The sequence below is a fragment of the Cricetulus griseus genome, chromosome 4, assembly GCF_003668045.3.
Source record: "Cricetulus griseus strain 17A/GY chromosome 4, alternate assembly CriGri-PICRH-1.0, whole genome shotgun sequence".
NCBI lineage: Eukaryota > Metazoa > Chordata > Mammalia > Rodentia > Cricetidae > Cricetulus > Cricetulus griseus.
Window position 1 is genome coordinate 197,753,492 of NC_048597.1, and position 22,091 is coordinate 197,775,582.

The 22,091-nt window shown below is 40.8% G+C and overlaps 2 long non-coding RNA genes across 5 annotated transcripts in view; both read right to left on the bottom strand.

Moving 5' to 3' along the window:
* Window positions 1–8,592: 8,592 nt before the first annotated feature.
* On the bottom strand, window positions 8,593–12,460 carry LOC118238787. 2 transcript variants are annotated; one of them, XR_004769914.1, is made up of 3 exons: window positions 12,269–12,460; window positions 11,799–12,117; window positions 8,593–9,306 (listed from the first exon to the last, which is right to left on the bottom strand). It is a non-coding gene; the product is annotated as an uncharacterized LOC118238787 (long non-coding RNA). The 2 variants fall into 2 exon arrangements; XR_004769913.1 differs by lacking the exon at window positions 8,593–9,306 and adding an exon at window positions 11,174–11,670.
* A 2,139-nt stretch (window positions 12,461–14,599) lies between these two features.
* Window positions 14,600–22,091, bottom strand: part of LOC107979695 — a 34,668-nt gene continuing 27,176 nt past the window's right edge. For all 3 annotated transcript variants that reach the window (XR_003484593.2, XR_004769915.1, XR_004769916.1), the window contains 3 exons: window positions 18,598–18,714; window positions 16,879–16,970; window positions 14,600–14,914 (listed from right to left, as the gene is read on the bottom strand). This is a non-coding gene — a long non-coding RNA (uncharacterized LOC107979695). The remainder of the gene's footprint in view (window positions 14,915–16,878; window positions 16,971–18,597; window positions 18,715–22,091) is intronic.

Sequence of the window (22,091 nt, forward strand, 5' to 3'; positions counted from 1 at the left end):
TCTATGGACTATCTAGAGTCCGAATATTAGACTCAACAAGAGTAAAAACTAAAGTAAATGGACTTGAGGTTCTGCTTGCCCGAGCTTGACCCTGCTCAACTCGGAAGACCTCTAACTTGTTGGCACTTTAAAACATTTTTCAACAACTATTTTATATTTCTGAGAAATAGTTGTGCAGTTCCATAAAACTGCACCTGGAAATATTGGTGCATTTTGGATAATAGCTTTCATATTTCAAAATTAGGTCTGATAACTTACTCTGGGTAGGAATGAGAAAAACAGAAGCACAGCCAGAAGAAATACTATAAAGCACAGCATGGTTGATATATATGAAACTGTGCATAGGTAACACACAGTCCCATCTCACTTAGGGGAATATTTTTGGAAACAAATACCACTCCTATTATTATGTTTTAAGAAATGTCATATACGCAGGAGCAATAAAACCAGACATCAGAATGAGCTTTTCAATGTAGCTTGATATAAGTTATCCTTGGAGATATGTGGGACCCAGACATGGACCCACCTTTGAGGTACCTATGATCAGAAAATGGAATAATAAACATTATGGAAGGCTTTGGAATAGAATATTGTAGAAGGATATTCTGTATGCAAGGGCAACATGTCTTCTGAATACAGGCAGTTAGCCATTCTTCTGGCCACAGGAATTCTAATTCTACCAACTGTGATATGCAAAGAGAAAAATCCATGTGGCAGGCTCTCTGCTCTGAACCCTGAAGAGCAGGTAATTTCTCATCCATAGCTGCATTCACAGAGCTGAGGACACAAGCAACAACCTGATTATTATTTTTGAGATGTGCACGAATGAACATGCTGTCATGCTTGATCTCATAGAGATACGAATAATAAGCCCAGTCTGTGGATAAGGAGCTGAAGGAAACAGCTGAGTAGCAAGAGCTACGATTCAATTTGAGATCAACTTCTATGAACAGCCAGAGTGCTCTGTCGGGCACAGGCATGTGAAATTGTCTCGGTGGGCTTATTGGTATATCAAAAAAGCATGTTATGTGGAGGAATTTATTAGGAACAAGCACGGAGCTGAGGTAACGCAGCATATGCCTTTGACCCAACTGAATATCAATGTTATTGCTATGCCATAGTGTCTATGCACTAATGGGCTCCAGGATAAACATTGCTTTAAACTGTTTTTAAGTCTTCTACATGTACTGATTGCCTAAACACCCTAGTTAAAATTTCTTAGTAACTGCAAAGTTTAGGTTATGTTTTAGTTATTTGTTTTCTTGTCTTATTTTTTCTCCTTTGGTTTGGTGTATCAGGTAGCATTTCACAATAAGAGAATGAGATGCTGGAAGAGACTAAAACATTATAATTAAACAGATTGTCTAGTTTTGCCTACAAGGAAGCAGAGACTTGATAACAAGAAGAAGCTTGTCCAAGACTGGGAATTTTACTAAACAGAAAGAATGAGAATCCATAAGGAGATTTCAAAAGTTGGTACTGCTTCCAAGTCCTTCTCTCACACCACTGAAAGGTGAGAAACAATCTATTTAAGGGATGCTGGAGTTATTTTGGTATTAATGTAAGGCTTACTCCCTTCTGCTCTGGTAAAGGTATCTATTATGTGGATTTATTTATAATTTTATGCAACAAATATGGGAAACATAAACCAGGCAGTGGAAACAAGCATAAAAGAGTAAGCTATCTATCAGCTGCTGTGCACAGATGTTTGAAGGTTCGATCTCTTGTCTCAGGTGTGCTGTTGTGCTTGGCTTGCTTTAACTTGTGTTCTCATAGCCCATTCACAGCTCTGATGGTAGTAGCTTCTTATACATGGTGAGTGTGAGGCTTGACAAATCAAACAAGGCTGACCTAAGAGAGCTTCTCATCAGATTAGACTGTGGCTGACCATAAGGCCATGGTATAGCCATCTGTTGGGACACATGGGAGACACAGTTCTAGGGAATCTGGTAAAGTGACACTGTAATCTGTCCTGAAGAGTTGTGTTAGCTCAGGGATTCTTGGCAGACTAAGCACCTCTATAGTTAAGGGAGGCAGGAGTGGGCTCCAGCAGAACTCAAGTTCTCAGACCCCACCACCCCCTGTTCTGTAAGGCAGCCAGGAACTCCTCTGTTGAGAACTCTTCTGTCTCTCTGATTATGCATCTGTGGCAATGGTGTATACTGAGAACCCACCTGCGAAGAACTGAAGGCCAGTGTTTTAGGCTGGGATGCAGGACAGTGTCCATTGGGACTGGTCCTTGCTGGGTGGTCTGGAGCAGGCATTGTTCTAGTTCAAAAGGACAAACTGTAGGATTGCCTACACACACATTCTTTAAACAATCTAATGTGCTCTGGAAGAAATCATCCATAAAGACCTGGTACACAATAGCAAAACAGGATATTTAAATCTATCATTTCATCATTTATGGACTGCTGACCACTTATAAGGTTCTGTACTAAACCATTGAGACCCAAACACAAATGTGATACTGTCCTCAAGGAGTTCACAGTCCAATGGGAAGACAGCGGTGTTAAAGGGTAACATACAAGAAGGTGGCCTATTACTGCAAACTACTCTACAGAGGATGTTGGAGGGTCACTAAGCAAGCATAACTGAATCAGCCTGGTGTGTGCATGAAGTTTCAGGGAGGCTCCATGGAAAAAGTGATCCTTGAGTCTTTAAATAGAAGCTGTAATGCATCTGAAAGACACACAGAGAAAACCAGACAGACACAGGAAGGACTGGAGAAATAAAGTGTCAGGCAGTGATGTTGTATCATTTTTTGAGGATACCATGGAGCATAGTCCTGAGAACTGTACTGTAGACCACGTCTAGAAGGTAGTTTCCTGTCCAAAACCAACAGCTTTATTGCTCCTCCTCAAGAGCTCTTTTAAAATAGTTCTAATTAAGTGTGATGTGCAAGTATCTGTAATTTAATAATAAATCGGCACAAATGATGAAACTCGAGATTTCAATAATCATGACAAGAATGTATGTTCTCTGATTCCAGATAAAGGGGCTTAAGGCTTGGAAACACCTGGCCCCTATAGGGAGCAGACTGAAGAATTCAACAAAATGTATCTAGTATCACTGCCCCTGTGTCTTTTCAATGACGGCCAAAATCTCTTCTCTTCCTCCTGGTTTGTTAATGTTTTTGACTTTCCGTCTCAGACTGTGAGAAAAAGGCATTGCTACAGGTTTCCATTTAGGTATCTGCTATGATAATTTTTATTCCATAGTCCCAGGCCCTAATGAGCACACAATGCCAGCATAATTCCAGTTATAAACTAGCAAATGAAGGAAATGACCACTTGGTCTGTAAACTATTGACCCAGTCTTTCATTAGAACCCCATTTATTACTCAGTGTCTAGAAGCCCCCATTCTAATAGGGGTAGTGATGATGCTTTGGTCTTCTGGCAATCAATGTCACCTCAGATCCCATGTCCAGTAGCCCTCAATATGTCTTTAATGGAATATCCGGTGACCCAAGTATACGGCCAACAGGTTCTACTGGATAAGAACTGGGGAAATCATTATTGTACATACTAGATGAGTGTTACTACTTCTATGAGTCAAAGAGGCTTGCATCTGAAAATTGGCTAAACTCTGTGGCAGATTTTCTTGTCTCACCAGATCCTGTCACCCTTCAGCCCCAAATAAATGCACAGAGACACTGTATTAGTTATTAAAATGTTGGCTGATGACTAGGGCTTCTTATTGGCTGGATCTGTCTTAATTATCAACCCATTTCTATTAATATAAGTATTTTCACGTGGTCTTGGCTTACCAGAGAATGCCCAGACCCATTACTCCTTTGTGGTCTACATGGCGACTGTTTTTGGCAGACTCCCTCTGCCTACCTTTCCCAGAATTCTCCTCATCTTCTCGTCTGGTAGCCCAGCCTATGCTTCTTGTCTAGCCACTTAGCCAAACAGTGGTTTATTCATTAACCAATAAGGGAAACATGTATACAGAAGGGCATCCCGCATGACAACTCCCAAAGCAAAGATATTATAAACCTTAATTTCTGAGGCTGATTTTACCCTCTTGTTCTTTCATCACTGCCTTTGCTTTGGTTGTAGGCATCACCCTGTTGGCTACTGTCATGTCTATTTTTCCCCCTCAGAAAGTCATGCTCTCTTTTCTTTAAATTTTTTAAAAATTTGAACTTTAATCCAGTTGCAGAGAAGGAGGAGTGATGAGCAAAGGGATCAAAACCAGGCTGGTGAAACCCACAGAAACAGCTGACCTGAACAAAGGGGGAGCTCATGGTCCCCAGACTGGTAGCTGGGAAACCAGCATGGGACTGATCCAGACCCCATGAACCTGGGTGCCAGTGAGGAGGCCTCAGAAATCTATTGGGCCTCTTGTAGTAGATCAGTACTTATCTCTAGCATAGGAATGGAATTTGGGAGCCCATTCCACATAGAGGGATTGCCCCTCAGCCTAGACACATGGGGGGGGGTAGGCCCTATCCCAAAGGATATGACAGACTCTGAAGAGCCCCTATGGAAGGCTTCACCCTCCCTGTGGAGCAGAAAGGGTATGGGATAGGCAGGGTGCTAGTTGGGGGGCAGGGGAGGAGGGAGAGAAAGAGAACTGGTATTGACATGTAAAACAATCTTGTTTCTAATTTAAATTAAAAAATGGAGAAAAAAATTAAACATTTATTTCATATAATGGTTTGATCCTGTTCTTACTCTCCTCCCACAATTATGTTCTTTCTCTCTTTCCAACAAACAAACAAGCAAAACCACATAACAACAACAACAACAACAACAACAACAAATGAATCAAAGGAAACAAAAGATGAACTAGTAAGTCAAAAATACCAAACAGAACAAAATGAATCAAAAATTCCCCCAAAACCCATGGAGTCTGGTCCATGTTGGCCTATTATTCCTTGGCATATGGAGCATGGTAGATCTACCCAGTGATACTCCACTTGAGAAAACTGGTTTCCCCTTTCTCAACAGGTGTCAGCTGCAAATAGCTCCATAGTTGGAGTGGGACTTTCTGTCCACCTACCCTTTTCAGCGCTGGGGGTATGTCTACTTTGAACCTGTACAAAGTTTTGTGCCTGTTGTCACAGTCTCTGTGAGCTCATACATATGTGTATCAGTCTCGTTGTGCCTAGAAAACATTGTTTACATGGAGTCATCTACCACCTTTGGCTCTTACAATCTTTCTACCTCCTCTTTCACATAAATTCCCCTGCAAGAGGTTTGGTAAAGACAACTCATTTAGAACTGAGTGCCCTTAAGTTCTCACTTTCTGCACATTGTATATCTGTGGGTCTCTGTTAATTACCATCCACTGGGAAAAGGAGATTCTCTGATGAAGGTTGAATGATTCACTGATCTATGGATATAGCAATATGTCATTAGGAATCATCTTATTACTATGTTCATTTAGCAGCATGCCTTCCAGCAGAATGAAAACTAGTCAGTAGGGACAGATGAAGCTTCTAGTTGGACACCAGGTCAAATTCTCCATGTTTAATAACATATGTTAAGTGGTGTCTTCAGCCATAGGTTTTTTCTCCCCAATTTGGTTGTGGATAGTAACCAATAACCCTGACAGCAGCCTGTGACTTTTTTGGGGGGGTTGTCTATTGGACCCCTAGGTCATGTTCTTTTATCTGTCTTTACAACTTCTTGTGAGTGAAGGCCCTTTGGTATCCTTGCAACCTTGCAAGTTATTAAAGTTATTGTAGAATCCTGACTTCTGGTAGTTAAGCATGGCCACCTAGTTCCTGTTACTTTGAGGTTGAAGTCATGCATTCGTATGAATGACTGGCTCAATGGTTGCCTTTACTACAGTCAGCTTCAGCCATCAGAGAAGAGCCACTATGTGCTCTTAATGACTTCAGATGTTGCTCTGGTCTCCAGGATATCTACAGAAAACATTCTCTTGGCATCACAATGTATCCATCTGAGTATCTCATGTTCCCACTTCCCTTGACCACTAGCCAGGGCAACCCAGGCATTTGTGCTTTTCTTGGCATCCTCTGAAGCTTCACTCAAGCTTCAAACAGCCACTCTAGCAGTTTGCTATATCCCTGGGGGATGCTTGCCAGGGTGTTCAATATAGTGCAATAAGAGTCCGCAAGCCAAAAAAATACTTGCTTATTTAATCTTATATTCTAGTTTCTTTGATCAAGTACCTTTTATCAGTCTGGGTCCAGTCAGGAAATAGAAACTATAGGGTAATAAATAAGAGAGTTTTAATATAAGGGATTATTAAAATCTGATGGAAAAGTAACTATAAAAAGGTAAAAAAAATTTCAAAAGTAAAACTTTTAGGTTGAGAAAATTCTAAAGAAGGAACAGCTTGGAAGAGACATTTTTCTCCCCACATTTAGGGCCCAAACCACATTGGAGTCAGTATGGATCAAGTTGGACAGCTGAGAATTGTTCCATTACAAGTGGGTGTTAGGGAATAGTCCTTTTGGATGTAAGATAACTGAGGATGGCAAAAGAGATGAGTGTGACAACCAGTGCAAACCCTGATGTATATCCATGTTGACTAGAGGAAGACTTCAGTGAGGTAGTGAAGGTATATATTACTCATATATACCTCTACATAGGAGACGATGCCCATGTGTAACGAGAGTTCCAATTAGTCTTAATTATTAAAACCACAGAGTCAGGTAGAGGGGAAAATGCTGACAGATCAGAGAAAAGAAGGAGCAAGCCAAAGTCACTAGCTACCCAGCAGAAAAGAGAGCGAGTTCCTGTTTCCTCCTACCCATAGTCCTTTCTCTGCCTAGGCATCTCACTTTCTGACCTCCAGACCTCTATGGCTAGCTAGTAGCAAGCTCCACCCTCTGGTCTTCAGACACACTTTATTTGTACAAACAAGATACCACCAGACCCATGTTACCACAAACAACATCCTAGTTCCTTCTAATAAGATAGAGTAATGCCTACAGGGGAAGAAATTATTTTATACCTTTCCCTAAGATGAAATAGCCTTGACAGTCTGAGGGTACTCTGCCGAACAAAGATCTTCAAGACCATCCATCCATCCATCCATCCATCCATCCATCCATCCATCCATGTGTCCACAACCATTACTTCTCCATCTCACATATTTCCCAGCTAGCATCATAAAAGATTTTCCTTGTGTGAGTATCCCTGTCATATATGCAGGTATTAGATTGATGAAGACGCCGAGAACTTGAAGAAATAGATATTAGCTCTTTGGTGGAAAATAGTTGAAGTGGGAGTCATGATAGAAAAGAGCCAAATGCTTGGTGCTGTCGCAGGACTGATAGTGTCCTGATTTTGGCAGAATTTGATCTGGCTTAGAAGTAGCTGCTGACATTGGAAGTGGTTGCAGAATCAGAGAAGCTGGGCATGAAGACCTGACACTTTATCAAGGTCAGTTGCCAACTGAGTTGTGACTCCTCTCTCTCTCTCTCTCTTTTTGTATTTTTGCGCTGGGGCCCATAGAAATGGCTCTGCTTTATCTTAAGGTCACAGAGTTCAAAGCCACTATTGCTCTCTCAAGTTTAAACAACAGGATATTTGGTCTAAGAAGTAACTAGTGTATTCTTTCTTTAATGACAGTCTAAGGTGTGGCTGTCTATCTTACCTAGACAACAGGATATTTGGTTTAAGGTGTGGTTATTTGATGTTTTGGGTATTGAGAAGGTTATTATGCTTGCTTGTTCTTTGTATCTTGGTAAGGAAGTCTCTTTTCCTTTCCCCACTTTTGATTGGGGTATATAAGACTGTGTATAATAAACTTGGGGGCTTTTCCCCAGTATTCACTGGAGTGCCCCCCCCAATTCGATCCTTGTCTCTGTATTTATTATCTGTAATTTTTCTACCTGCCATTCCTAAATTCACACACATCCCCAAGTATGGACTGGACCTGACAAAGCCCCACAAACAGGGCCTATGATATGTATGTATGTATGTATGTTTGTTTGTATGTATGTTTGTATGTATGTATGTATGTATGTACGCTTGTATGTATGATGTATGTATGCATGTATTTTACATCCTGACCAGTTTCCCCTCCCTCTTCTCCTACCACTCCCTTCTCCCCATCCCTCCCCCATCCACTCCTCCTCTTTTATTTCTCTTCAGAAAAGGGCAGGCCTCTCATGAATACCAACCAACCACTTCCTCTTCTATTAAGGCTGGGCAAGGCTACCTGGTAGGAGGAAAGGACACTAAAAACAGGCAACAGAGTCAAAGACAGCCCCTGCTCCCACTGTTATGAGTCTCACAAAAAGATCAAGCTACACAACTATAAAATATATGCAGAGGGCCTAGGTCACTCCCATGCAAGCTCCCTGGTTGTTGGTTCAGTCTCTGTGAGTCCCTTTGAATCCAGGTTGGTTGACTCTGTGGGTTTTCTTGTAGTGGTCTTGACCCAACCGGCTCCTACAATCCTTTCTTTCCCTCTTCTCCAGGATCCCTTCAGCTCCACCTAATGTTTGGCTGTGGGATATGGAATCTGGTTTCCATCAGTTGCTGAGTGAAGCCTCTCTGATGACAACCAGGCTAGGCACCTGTCTTAGTTAAGGTTTCTATTGCTGTAAAGAGACACCATGGACAAGGCAACTCTTTAACAGAAAACATTTAATTGGGGTGGCTTGCTTCCAGCTCAGAGGTTTAGTCCATTATCATCATGGTGGGAAGCAAGGCAACATGTAGGCAGACATGGTGCTGGAGAAGGCGGTAAGGGTTCTTGTAGCTTCACCCTCAGACAACAGGAACTGGTCTGTCTCACTGGGTGTGGCTTTAGAGGATATGAGACCTCAAAGCCTGCCTCTACAGAGACACACTTCCTCCCACAATACCACACGTACTCCAACAAGGCCATACCTCTTATTAGAACCACTCCATTTGGGGGCCATTTTCTTTCCAACCACCACATTCCATTCCCTGGCCCTCAAGGGCTTATAGCCGTATCATAATGCAAAAGAATGCATTCAGTCCAACTTCTAAAGTCCCCATGATCTATAACAGTCTCAAACTTATTTAAAAGTCTAAAGTTCAATATCTCTTCTGAGATTCATGCAATCTGTAATCCTCTGTAAAATCAAAAAGCAGATCGAATACTTCCAACACAGGACATGCATTACCATTCCAAAATGCAGAGAAGGGAGAATAGTGAAGACATACTGGACCAAAGCAAGACTGAAAACCAGCTGGACAAACTCCAAACTGCATCTCCATGTCTGATGTCAAAATGCTTTTCAAATCTCCAACTCCTTTCAGCTGTGTTGACTGCTGGTTCCACTCCTGTTAACAGCTCTCCTCGAAAGGTATCCCACAACTCTGGCATCTCCAACATTTTGGGATCTGCAAGGCAAACCAGGCTTCATCTTCACGGCTTATGCAATGGCCTCTCTAGGCCTGGAGATTCAGGGACATCCCTGTCACATGCCTGGCCTCAGCAGCTTTCCTTAGTTGTGGAGGCAAATTCTATAGCCCCTTTCTTCTGTCCTTAACTCTACATGGCTGAAAATGCCAAGTTCTGCTGCTTGCTGGGGCTAAACCATGGCCCCCTTGCTCAATTACATCTTCACCAGCTTTCTGTCTTCGATGGTTATCTTCACTGCTTAGCTGTCCTTGAACTTGTTCTGCGACCAGGCTGGACTCTAACTAAGAGATCCACCACCCTCTGCCTTCCCAGTGCTGGTTTAAAGGAGTGTACCACCACACCTGGCTTTAAGATTTTCTTTGATTGATTTTCACAATTTGGAAACTAAGCTGGGTGGGATCTTGCCCTGAGGTCACCACTCCCTTTATTTCATTTCTTAATCTGTTTATCTCCTTGAACACAGGACAGCTCCATTCCACTTAATTCCATTCCTGGTGCTCCTTTTCTCCTCAAATTGTTCCACATCTTATATTTTTTTCTTGCTCAGTTCACCCCTTTTCATTATAAATCTTCATGTGAGTTACCACTAATAGCCACATGACAGAATCTATACTAGGCTGTTTTGAGATTTCCTCTGCCAACAGAATTAATCCAAAACTCTCCATTTTAGCCTCAGGCAGACTCTTTGGACAAGGGCAAAAAGCAACCACATTCTTCATCAAACATCAAAAGAACAGTCTCTAGGCAAAGCACTAAAATTATTCTCCTCTGAAATCTCTTAAGCAAGCACCCCCCTCCCAGTTCAAATAACTCTTAGCACCACTCTCTTCCTTGCTTCTACTAGTATGGTCCATCAAGTGGTACTTAAAGCATTCCACTGCTTTCCTAACCCAGACTCCCAGAGTCCAAATTTCTCTAAACAAAAGCATGGTCAGGCCTTTCACAGCAATATCCCAGTCCCTGGTACCAACTTCTTAGTTAGGGTTTCTATTGCTGTAAAGAGACACCATGACCAAGGCAACTCTTACAATGAAAAACATTTAATTGGGGTGGCTTGCTTACAGCTCAGAGGTTTAGTCCATCATCATCATGGTGGAAAGCATGGCAGCATGCAGGCAGACATGATGCTGGAAAAGGAGCTGAGAGTTCTACATCTTGACCCACCAGCAATAGGAAGTGGTCTGTCTCAGTGGGCGTGGCAGTGAAATATATGAGTGAAAATATATGAGACCTCAAAGCCCACTTCTACAGTGACCTACTTCCTCCCACAATACCACACCTACTCTAGCAAGGCCACACCTCCTAATAATGCCACTCCCTTTGGCGGCTAACTTCTTTCAAACCACCACAGCACCAATCTATGAATATAACAGAGTATTATTAGGAATTATTTCATTAACTCTATTTTTCTGTTTTTGCCAGTCATGTTTGGTTCTATCCTAGGTCTCTAGGGGCTATCCCACCTCTAGGTCCTGGCTTTCCAGGAAGCATCAGGGGTTAGCTTCTTCTCATGGTATGGGTCTCAAGCTGAATGAGTCATTGGTTGGCCAGAATAATACTCAACTTCATATGGAAAAATAAAAAAAAACCCATAGTAGCTAAAACAATCCTGTACAGTAATAGAACTTCCAGAGTATTACCATCCCTGATTTTAAGCTGTGTCACAGAGCTATAGTAATAAAAACCACAATGTATTGGCATAAAAACAGACAGATGGATCAATGGAATCAAATCAAAGACCCAGAAGTAAATCCACACACTTATGGACACCTGATATTTGACAAAGAAGCCCAAATTATACAATGGGAGAAAGAAAACACCTTCAGCAAATAGTACTGGTCTAACTGGATGTTGGCATGTTGAAGAATGCAAATAGAGTTGTGACTCTTAAACATGACAGTGAGCATCAAAACTAGCAATGCAATATAGAGAAAGTGGTTGAAATGTTAGTTAGCACTTGAAGTCAGACATGTTTAGGTCCTAATATTAGTTTCTTATCAATAAAATTGAGATGATACTAGGAATGATCTCAGAGGAATGTCTGCTAAGAATCAAGTATGACAATGTACATAAAGTTCTTAACATAAAACACAATACACTGTACTCAAATAGATTTCCTATGTTTAAAAACAATTGTTGGGCAGGGGATATTGGTAGAGGACTTATGTAGCATGCACAAAGCCCTGGGTTCAGTCCCCAGAGCTGCATAAAGGAGAGGGAGCATGGCGATACATGCCTGTAATTCCAGCATTCAGGAGGGACAGAGAGGAGGATCACATGTTCAAGGTTATCCTCAGGTAAAGGGAGAGTTCTGGGGCATCCAGAATGACAAGAGAGCCTGTCTGAAGATAAACAAACAAACAAGCTACAAGCCAGAACCATTTCACAACTACAAGGAACAAAGAAATGAAGGAGCAGAAATAAGAAAGTTAAGCACAACATTGGAATATTTCATTTTTTCTTTTGTTACCAGTAGGTTTGTTTTAGAAGGTGGCTCCACACTTTTGGTCCAACAGACAGTTCTTGTAATCCAGGGATTGGATTTCTAGGACTATCCCAGTGCATAATCAGATTAAAATCTTCATGCTACTGGAGTTTAACTTCTAATAGGATACGGTTGCACATGCCTTCATTTCTGAGAAACCTTTTCTTTGCACATCAGAGGAGGAACAGCAAAGGTCAATTCATGGGGAGCAAAGAGGCTGTGGGTGGGTTTCATGTGAGAAACATGGGGTGTGTGAAAAGAGTCCCCGCCAATCCTCATCAGCTTCTTTATAGGAATCTTCTTCCTTTGGAGTAAACGGAAGAGTAATCACGAGCTCTGGTTGGATGAATATTTTGATTACATTCATTAAAAAGTAAAGCATGCTCTGGGTAGCTGACCATTTACTCCTCCAATTACATACACCCCCACACACACACATATGCACCCTTTCCTACCCTACATTGTGTGGAAGTTGACTGGTAGGGATTGCATCACCAAGTTCCCTAGCTTTAGTTGGGTTCAGCAAAGGCAAGATGCTTCAGGAGATCCAAGAGCAGGAGGAGAGAGGTCAGGGAATTATCCTTCTAGGCATCTGTCTGCCAGGCTGGTTTGGTCCTAGCTGTGTCTTTGTGTCCAAGGTTTCAGCTGGTGTTAGCTGGTCTTACGATGATCCTGCCTAAAATAGTAAAAGCCTCCTGATGATGTTAACCCTTGCCCGTTGCTTGCTCGTTTCTCTTAACCCTACCCATTACTGTAAACTGCCTCCTCATTAACCTCTCTTCTTTTGAAGGTATCCCTTTCCCATTTGATACAATTATCTTTCGATTCTAAATCTGGTCTCTCATTTATAAAACAGGGACGACAGCAGCAACTGCATCATATAATTTTTGTGATGGGCAGGTGAGAAAATAGGCAAGATTCTTAGCACAGTGACTAACACACAGTGGCTATTTCAATGGGTGTTAGCTACAAGTTTCATTCCTACCATTATGATTATTCTCTATTTAGGACCCAGCAACTAGGACAGAAAAAAGAATGCCAAGAAATGGGCTTTGAGCTAAAGCCTCCCTTAGTATCAACATCTGAGGCAACATTTAAGTACAACTAAAGTCTGAGTCCCTCAAGAGTTGTTTATTAATACATGGTAAAAACACCTTTGCCAATATTCCTGTGGTTGATAAAAGCAAAGCATACTCATTATTACTGAACATATTTGTAAGCCAAAGATAAGGGCTCCTCCTGTTTATGTATCCCTTGATGCAAATTAAATTAATTTGGAGAAGGAAAGCCTAATCAGCAGCAGGAGGTAGAGGAAATATTCTTTAAGCACATAAAAAGGCATTACTACAACCTGGAGGAGCAAAGCGATTTCATCCTAAGTATTTTACAATTCTTGAATGTATAATATATTGCAGCAAACAGAAAGCAATACATCAAGATAAATGATGTAGCAATTGGACCACATTATCTGTGTAATCATGTTCATGTGGTTTGGATGCTTTCATTCATGTGGTCATTCAGGAGATAATAGTTCTAATGAGGCTGGATTGCAGATTTTATCTCCATAGAAGCCCCATAGCACAGAGAAATCGCCTGCTCCATTATCTGTAACTCTGCCCATAACCTGATACTCCATTTTTCACATGCATGATTATGGCCACGAGAAAAATAGAAAGCAGAGGCAGAGTATGGTACCAATTAATTTCCATGAATCCCAAATACATTGTATTTTTGTGCTCTCTCTCTCTCTCCCTCTCCCTCTCTCATGTGTGTGTATGTGTGTGTGAGAATGTTCATGTGTGTAGTGGTGCAATGTGCCTAAGTGTGTGTGTATAGATGGCATGCCTGTGGTGGTCAGGAGACATCCTCCATGTGTTGGTCCTCAGGCACCTTCCACTTTTTGTTTGAGATACGTTCTCTCATTCATCTGGAACTTCACCATGTGAGGCCAGGCTAGCTGCCTTGTGAGCTCAGACTGCACTGCTCCTTACACTGCCATCTGCCTAGACTTCCCTAGGCTTCTGTCTTATGTTCCTCTCTTTGCCCAGCCATGTGCCTTCCTGTCTCCACCTCATTAGTACTGGGCTTAAAGTTGTGTCACTCCAAGTGCTAGGATCATCTTTGTGGGAACTCTGTTTCTCTTTCAGACTGGATCAATTTCAAGTCCCAGGGCAGCCTTGAACTAGCAGAAATCTATCTGCCTCTATCTCCCAAGTGCAGGGATTAAAGGTGTGTACCACCAATGGCTGGCCTCTATGGCTAACTAGTGTGGCTAGCTTTGCACTCTGATCTTCAGGCAAGCTTTATTTGTTAGATCATAAACAAAATATCACCACAATGATTATGAAGAGTATCATTTATTAAAGAACTACTATAGGATTATAGATGAACATGAATCTGGCTTCTTTCAAGTTATATCAAAGTGCACATTAAATTTCAGATATCATTCCATTCAGCCAGCATGACAAGTAGCCATCTTTAGATCTGGATTAAACAAAACTAAAATTTAAATTTCTGACATATAATTTTTGACATTATAGCCCATCTTTCTCTAGTTCGTAAGAATCAAAGTATCATATTTCTTAAAGAATTAATATTTTATTTATATTTCATTTCGGTAATTTGTTCACTTACCATTTTTATTGAGTCAGAAGAACTCAGTTAATATATCAAAATAAAGTGAATTAAGATTAAAACACATATAAAGGTCATTGTCCAAACATACATAAATATTATTAGAAATATGTGTAACTACAATGACTAGAAATATTCAGTCACAAATAAGATACAATTGCTACCTCTGAGTATATGGCATAGGTAAAAATGCTCAGTAAATGGAGAAAACACATTTTTGCCAGGTGATTGTTCTAGAATTGAGTATATAATATGATCTTCAGTGATACAAACCTTGCTCCCCTGTTCTCAAAAGCATCTGGAGAACTTGTTGCTCAGCTGCCAACAGTAAGTGTGCATTGGCAACCCCTTATCTTTAAGGTTACCATTTGGTGGCTTTTCTTTTCAAACACATATGTATATTCCATTCTCTGTCCAAGTCAACATTACCGGGTTCTATCTCCCCTCTTCGTGGCATCTCCAGTGAACTGTCAGGAAATAAAATAGAGGAGCTTCATTTTGATCTGAGGAAGCAATGCCTGCAAGCTAGAGTTCATCCAGAGGAGCTTGCCTGAGGGAAATTAAAGTCCTCACAAATTAAATACTTGTCCACTGAAAATATTAGACCCAGAAACTATTAGACCCAAATCCTCTGCCTCCCGAGGCAAGCCCTCCTTTTGCTTTCAATAGTGATGATGTTCTATGCTTTCCCATGCCACCCTCCGAACATACTTCCTCAGTGTGTGCTCTGCTGTGGCTAAATTTATTGAGGCTATTAACTGGACCTTGAAATGCACGTTCCGCCTTGTGGTGTTAGGTAGATTCAGATGTAAAATCTCTGCTGTGTTCTTATGACGGCATATGGACTTCAATCATTTTGGACCACTTCAGCTTAATGTCACTGGAAATTCTTTGCATGGATCATGGACAACATGTGACCCCCAAATTCTTTTCAGCTTTCTTTATTAGCTTTCATCTCTTCTAGGACATTTGAATTGTATATTTGAGTTTTTTAATGTATGCTATCTCATATATTAATAATGTATAGGAATATTTAATGACATGAAAACAAAAGTGGCGACTTTAGCAGGAAAAATGTTTGAGGGGTGTTCACTCTGCTTTTCCTTGCTTTAACAGCTCAAAGTGAATTAGCTGCAAAGATGCTAACTTAGCACTAAGTCTTCTGCCTACTTCATTCTGCTTCAGGGTCCTGTGCTACTGAAGCACTTCTCCTGGCATAGGCATTGTTCTTCCTTGTATCCATGCCTGTGTCTGTTAAGACCTTTTATACAATAGCCTCAGAACTCTGGTTGCAATTAGAGTTTTGATTAGCTGTCAGTGATGTCATAGCTATGGTTATTTTAAATCCACTGTGCTAAGTGTTTTCCTTTTCTTAATGTACTGTAGAAATTCCATTTCTTGACAGCAATAAGACACTTCAGGCAGTGTGTTTCAGGGCCAATATTGCACTTCTCATGGAGTTAAGACACTTGGCCTTCAGCCTCATGACTTATAACATAATCTGAGTTATGCTATAATCACCCAGATATACACACAGTCTGTTGTGTTTTATTGCCTAAATGGAACCTACCCCAGCACCTCATCAACGGACAAGGTGGGAATATAGACCCGAATGAATACTCAGAACCCCACTGGGAGTTGCATTTGGTCAGCTCTCCTTCAGCCATTCAGGGGCTGTGCTGACACGATGGACGCCTTTTGCACATTTACCACGCAATAGACATCAAGCTGTCCAATGTCTCAGGTCTCACTGCCAGACTGCCTAGCTTAGTGTGCCAAATATCTCCCCCTCAACACATTTACTGAACTTTAAAACAGCAGAACAGCATTGAATGAAGTCCAGTAATTTTTATAGGATATATTTTAGTCACCAGACTTTGAAGACCATTCCAACATTAATTATAAAGTTTCTGTGTCTGGATAACATATTGTTAACAGTTATTTTGTGAGTGCTAATGGCAAGATGGAAGGCTTCCAATAATTTTATTGAGGAAGTGGCAATTAAAATGTTGAACACTACAGTGTACATGCAAAATAAAAATAACTTTGCAAACACTGTACATCATGACAAAAATGGGGAAATGGTTTTTGAGGAGATATAACCATTTTTCGTTTGTATCTCATGTTTGCTTTAAAAGCATTAAGGGGGGTCTGTGTATGTTTGTTAACATTTAAAAGAAGCATAAAATACTCAAGTGCTAGGCTGGTTTGATATTGTTTACTAGGACATCATGAAATGATTTCAGGACAAGTTGTTATCCATATTTCTTTCAATAACAAATATCACTAAAATGAGATCACTGGCTTAGTGCGACAATTTATGACTAGTCATGCATAATCTGTTTTTTTTCTAAAGACTTTCAAACATCTCATCCAACATGGATTGCCCTCTGCAACTCCATTTGTGTGGCCACCGGTGTTCCAAACTCACCCACCACAGTCAGCAAGCAGCTCTGGGTTGTTGGCCTGTCAGAATGATTGACAGCAGCAGGCAAGCAGGCGAGGTGGAAAGGCTCAGCTACACTGTGTGTGGGGAAGACACAGGAGACTAAAGTCAGTGTTCAAAAGCAGAACGATGTACTCCAGGGCATCTTCAACACACTGCTTTGCTCCCTTTGCAAGTGGAGTGAAAACTGATAATTACAGAATCAAATCACTGAACCCAAGAGGTCCTGACCTTCCATCAATAGTTTGCTGATGTTGTATTCAGATAGAGATTTTAGGCCAAGAGCTTGGCTGTTTGTGGCTTTACTTCATCATAATCGTTTTTAGCCATTAACTGGCTGCTACATAATTTAGACCTATGTTTTCCTATCCATTAGTGAGAATTGGTTTTTTTGTTTATTTTTTTAAAGATTTTATTTATTATGTATACAACATTCTGTTTCCATGTATATCTGCACACCAGAAGAGGGAACCAGGTCTCATAACAGATGGTTGTGAGCCACCATGTGGTTGCTGGGAATTGAACTCAGGACCTCTGGGAAAGCAGTCAGTGCTCTTAACCTCTGAGCCATCTCTCCAGCACTTTTGTTTATTTTTTTAACTGAAGAGTAATCTATGTTTTAATTTTGTTTAAATCTATAATCAGGATACTTATCCATATTGGCTAATGAAGTCATCCCCATGCGGACTGCATGTGGTTTCTGGCTGAAGAATTTTCCTTACCATTATTTTTCTCAGATCATAATGGAACATTTCCCTGGGTCTTTCCCCAGGGGGTCACCTGTTAAAAACACCTTTTCTTCTGAAGGTCATCTATGGGAGCAGCAAAAAAGGGACAAGATCATCTCATCTCACCCCAGAACAGAAGCTGAAAATTCAGCAGTGTTTTTCCCACTTCTGTTAAATCAAAGTGACAGTTAAAAATGCTTTTAAGGACTACTATTCAGAAAAGGGATAATTTCAACAACAGATTTCTCTCTCTAACATAGGTTATCCTAGTTTGCTTTCTGTCGCTGTGGTAAAACACTAAGAGCAGCCTGGGAAGGGTTTTATTTCAGCTTACAGTTGTAGTCCATCAGGAGGGGAAGTCAGGGCAGGAACTGAAAGCAAAGGCCATAGAGAAACAGTGCTTACTGGTTTTCACCTCACAGCTGGCTCAGCCTGCTTTCTTATAAAACCGCAATCATGTGCCCAAAGAGGTCACAGCCTATAGTGGGCCACCTCTCCATACAGTGGGTTGTGTCCTCCCACAGCAATATTAATGAAGAAAATGCCCCACAGAGCTGCCTGCAGGCCAATGTGATGGAGATATTTGCTCAGTCAAGGTGCCCTTTTCCCAGGTGAGTCTAGTTGGTGTCAAACTGACAAAAACTGAACATAGGTGTATTTTTATTGACTTAGTTCTTTTATTTACCTTTCTGCTCATTTTTCTGAATCAGAAACTTAAACTATGATTTAGATTGCTCTTTAATATTTAATAAACATCAGGAGAGTACGAATTTCAGTTAAATAATTCATTTGTTGGCATTGGTGGTGTACGCCTTTAATCCCAGCACTCGGGAGACAGAGGCAGGTGGATCTCTGTGAGTTTGAGACCGGCCTGGTCTACGAGAGCTAGTTCCAGGACAGCCTCCAAAGCCACAGAGAAACCCTGTCTCGAAAAACAAAAAACAAAAACAAAAACAAAAACAAAATAAAAATCTACCTCAGTAGCAGTATTTCTTTGTGCTGCCATTCTTAAGGTGATGTATCGTGTAGATTTACTCCTCAGAAGATACTCTTGCTTCATATGTCCATATGGCTTTTTCATTTTTTTTTACTGCTGTGAAGAAGCAGAACGTTATCTTTTGTTGTTGTTACTTTTGAGATTGTAAGTACAATCAAAGTAATGTTAGTGGGTATGCACCGATCCATACGTCTTGCGATCTGTTCTCTTTCAGAGATTAGAGAGAAGTAACAGGGATGGGGAAAGAAAACTTAAATCCACCCACAGTCTTCATTCTGTTACATATGAACACCCTAAAATGAGGAGCTGCCAAATGATTGACAGGAAAGGCACAGGAGTAGAATTGGAGTTCCTAATGGATACATTTTTGGTATGAGAAATCAAAGCAAAACTCCAGTTAATGATAAGCTACAGCGGAGGGTGGGACTGATGTTTACTGAATATTCACAGCAGACCAAGTACTGTATAGCGTCCTTTGACGGAATTCATCACATTTAAATACTAGAATTAGTGATGAAGGCATAACTCATCTCATTTGATAAAAAGGAGAGTAAAGTTCAGATATTTTAGGAATTTGCCCAACATTTTTCCATGTGCGCATGGCTTGCCTTTACTAAACTACTTCTAAGTAGAATGAAAAGATAATTACAGGAAATGAGAAGTCACACTACACCTTCAGGATATAACAAAAATGAGACCTGTCAGGGGGATGGCAAGATGGCTCAGCAGGTAAAGGCATCTGCCTCCAAGACTGGTGATCTGAGTTCTATCTGCAGAACCCATACTGCAAAAGGAGAGAACTAGGCCCGCACTGTCCCTCACACATACCCTATCACATGTTCTCCCCACAAACAAATAGCAACTTGAAATGTAATTTTCAAATAAGAGCTGTCTTTGTTTTGTGGATTTGTTTAACGGAAAAGACCTTCTATCAATAACACGCCTTTTTGTTTTGTGATCTTTATGATTACCTCTGTAGAACAATTTAGAAAACACTCTTACCCAAAGTAATCTATCTTTGGGAAGGACTTATAAACAGCCAATGAAAGTTTTTCCTTGTCCTGTAAAAACCCAGCCTGTTCTATATTTAGGTCTAGCTGGATGCCTGAGTTCTTTCAATGGAACACTGTAGAAGGGATAAAGTAGCATTTCTAGGCCAGGTGCATACCACTTTCATAGTATAGATTTTCTACTTTTGCATTCCCACCTTATATTTCTGTTTCACCTCCTTTTCTTCCTTCTTCTTCATGGTGGACATCAAACTCAGGATGACATATATGCCAGGCAAGAGCGGCTGAGGCACACCCCCTGACTGGCATTGCTTTTCTTCACACAGATTGACACAGAAGAACATGTCAGCCTAGGAGACTGCTATATGGAGCCCAGGGAGCCCCAGGTGATCGGGAGTAGACAGTTCATCCACACATGAGCGAGGAATAAATGTTTGGGTCATGAAAAGCTTTGGCTTGGCTCTTCACAGTAGTGAGTAAAGCTCATTGCCTATCCAATTTTAATATTGTATGGAATTTATTACTTCTACTTGTTAGAGATACTGTTTGCCAATCTCCACTGATGTCACTGAAAAAGAGTTTCTATCTGACTGTGTTATTGTGGTACGTTCAGCATTCTCTATTATCTCTAAGTTACTAAAATACACAAACAGGCTAATACAGTTTCAATTTGTCTTTCACAGGCATCTATATATTCCCTCCCCTGCTCCACACACAAACACAAGTCCTCACCCTGCCACTGGAATTCTGCCTAAAATGAAACAGCAACAGAACAGAGGTCAAGAACTTGGAAGGCTTCATATGGGGAAAACCAGGTACAGCTTGATTTAATATCAATATTTCATGTGTTCAGAGAGTAGAATTTCAGCCTACAAGATAACAGCCCATCATTTTTATGTCCTTCCATCTGTGAAAAGCTGTTCCTCAAAGAGCACTGTATGAACAACCTAGCAGCTTTTCATTTTGGGCTCCATATTTTGGAGAGGGAGGGGAAAAAGAGATCTTTTGATGCAGAACCAGACTCTTGAGAAGAATTGAAATCTACAGAATGTCAGGGCCAGACTCATAAAGAATGCAGATTCTCCCCCATCCATATATATTACTAGGGAAAGGCACAGAGCACAAATCTTTTAACATAATGAAACCTTTGCCTTCTACACATATAAAACAGAGGTTACACATCTACTACCTTTCAGAGCCCAAACAGGTATTCGCACTGACGGTCTGGCTGGTGGGTGTTGCAGGAACAGATTGAAACTATAAAGGAAAGCCAGAGGGGCAGTGTTTTAAATGAAGGTTTAGTGCAATGGTGAGGGTTAAAAGATAATGCAGGGCTATGGGGTTGCAGAGATGGATCAGCAGGTAAGAGCATTTGCACAGGACCCTTGTTTGTTTCCTAGCACCCACACAGTGACTTTTAACTGTCTGTAACTGTAGCTCAGGGGATCTGATGCCCTCTTCGGGCCTCCATGAGCACCAAGCAGGCATATGATGTACATACAAACATGTAGGCAAAACACTTTTGCACATAAAGTATAATAAATAAAACTTAAAAAAATCCACCACCACCACCACTAAAAAAGCAAGTAGATTTTATTAAAGCAAACCCCACTCTAAAGTGGTGACACTTTAAGTATGCATGAATCATACTTATTGGTTCCAGCAGAACTCTTAGGATAATAGAGGTAATAGAAGGCCAGGGGGAATCTTTCTCTCTGACTTCCCATCACTCCTGTGACATCTGGGGAAACCCTAATGATAACCTTGGATCAGAGTATCAATGCTATCATGGGGTCAGGAATGTCCTATGCTAGGCAACTACCTCCTCATCAAAGCACCTCTCAATATTCCCGACCTTTAAAATACTAAGAACTTTGTGGTGTCTTGAGGACCATTCACTTCCCATGAGGCTCTCTTATACTTCTAAGCACTTTAGACAGGATCCTTACCCCTTTCCATAGACTTCTGCCTTTTTATTCTTCCGTGGATACAAGGCATTTCTCTTTGAATTCACTGAGAATTGTGAATTATTTGTTCACTTCACAATTCACAGAAAATCAACTTTTGTTTTTAAAAGCATGTTTTTTCTTGTTAGAGCTAAAGCATTGCAATATACAAATTCCAATAGCGGATTGACAATGAGTCCCTGTTCCTTCAAGTTCATTACATCTCATTGTACAGCCTTCAAGCTGTTACAGTGTTATGGTGCAGGTGAATCATAGAATATACTTTTTAAAAAACCTTCTTAAGTGTAAACAGGTAGGTTTCTGAGATGTTCCTTGAGTGGGCAGTTCATTCAGTGTTCACCAATTGCCACCTGTAGGTGAGGCTTTGGTTACTAAGAAGCTCAAAAAATATGTAACAAAATACAGGGGCTGAAAGTTACTGGGCGCGAAATGCAGAGAGGGCAGACTGTCCATCATTTAATTTAATTCCAACAAGAACTTAAAAAAATGGATATTA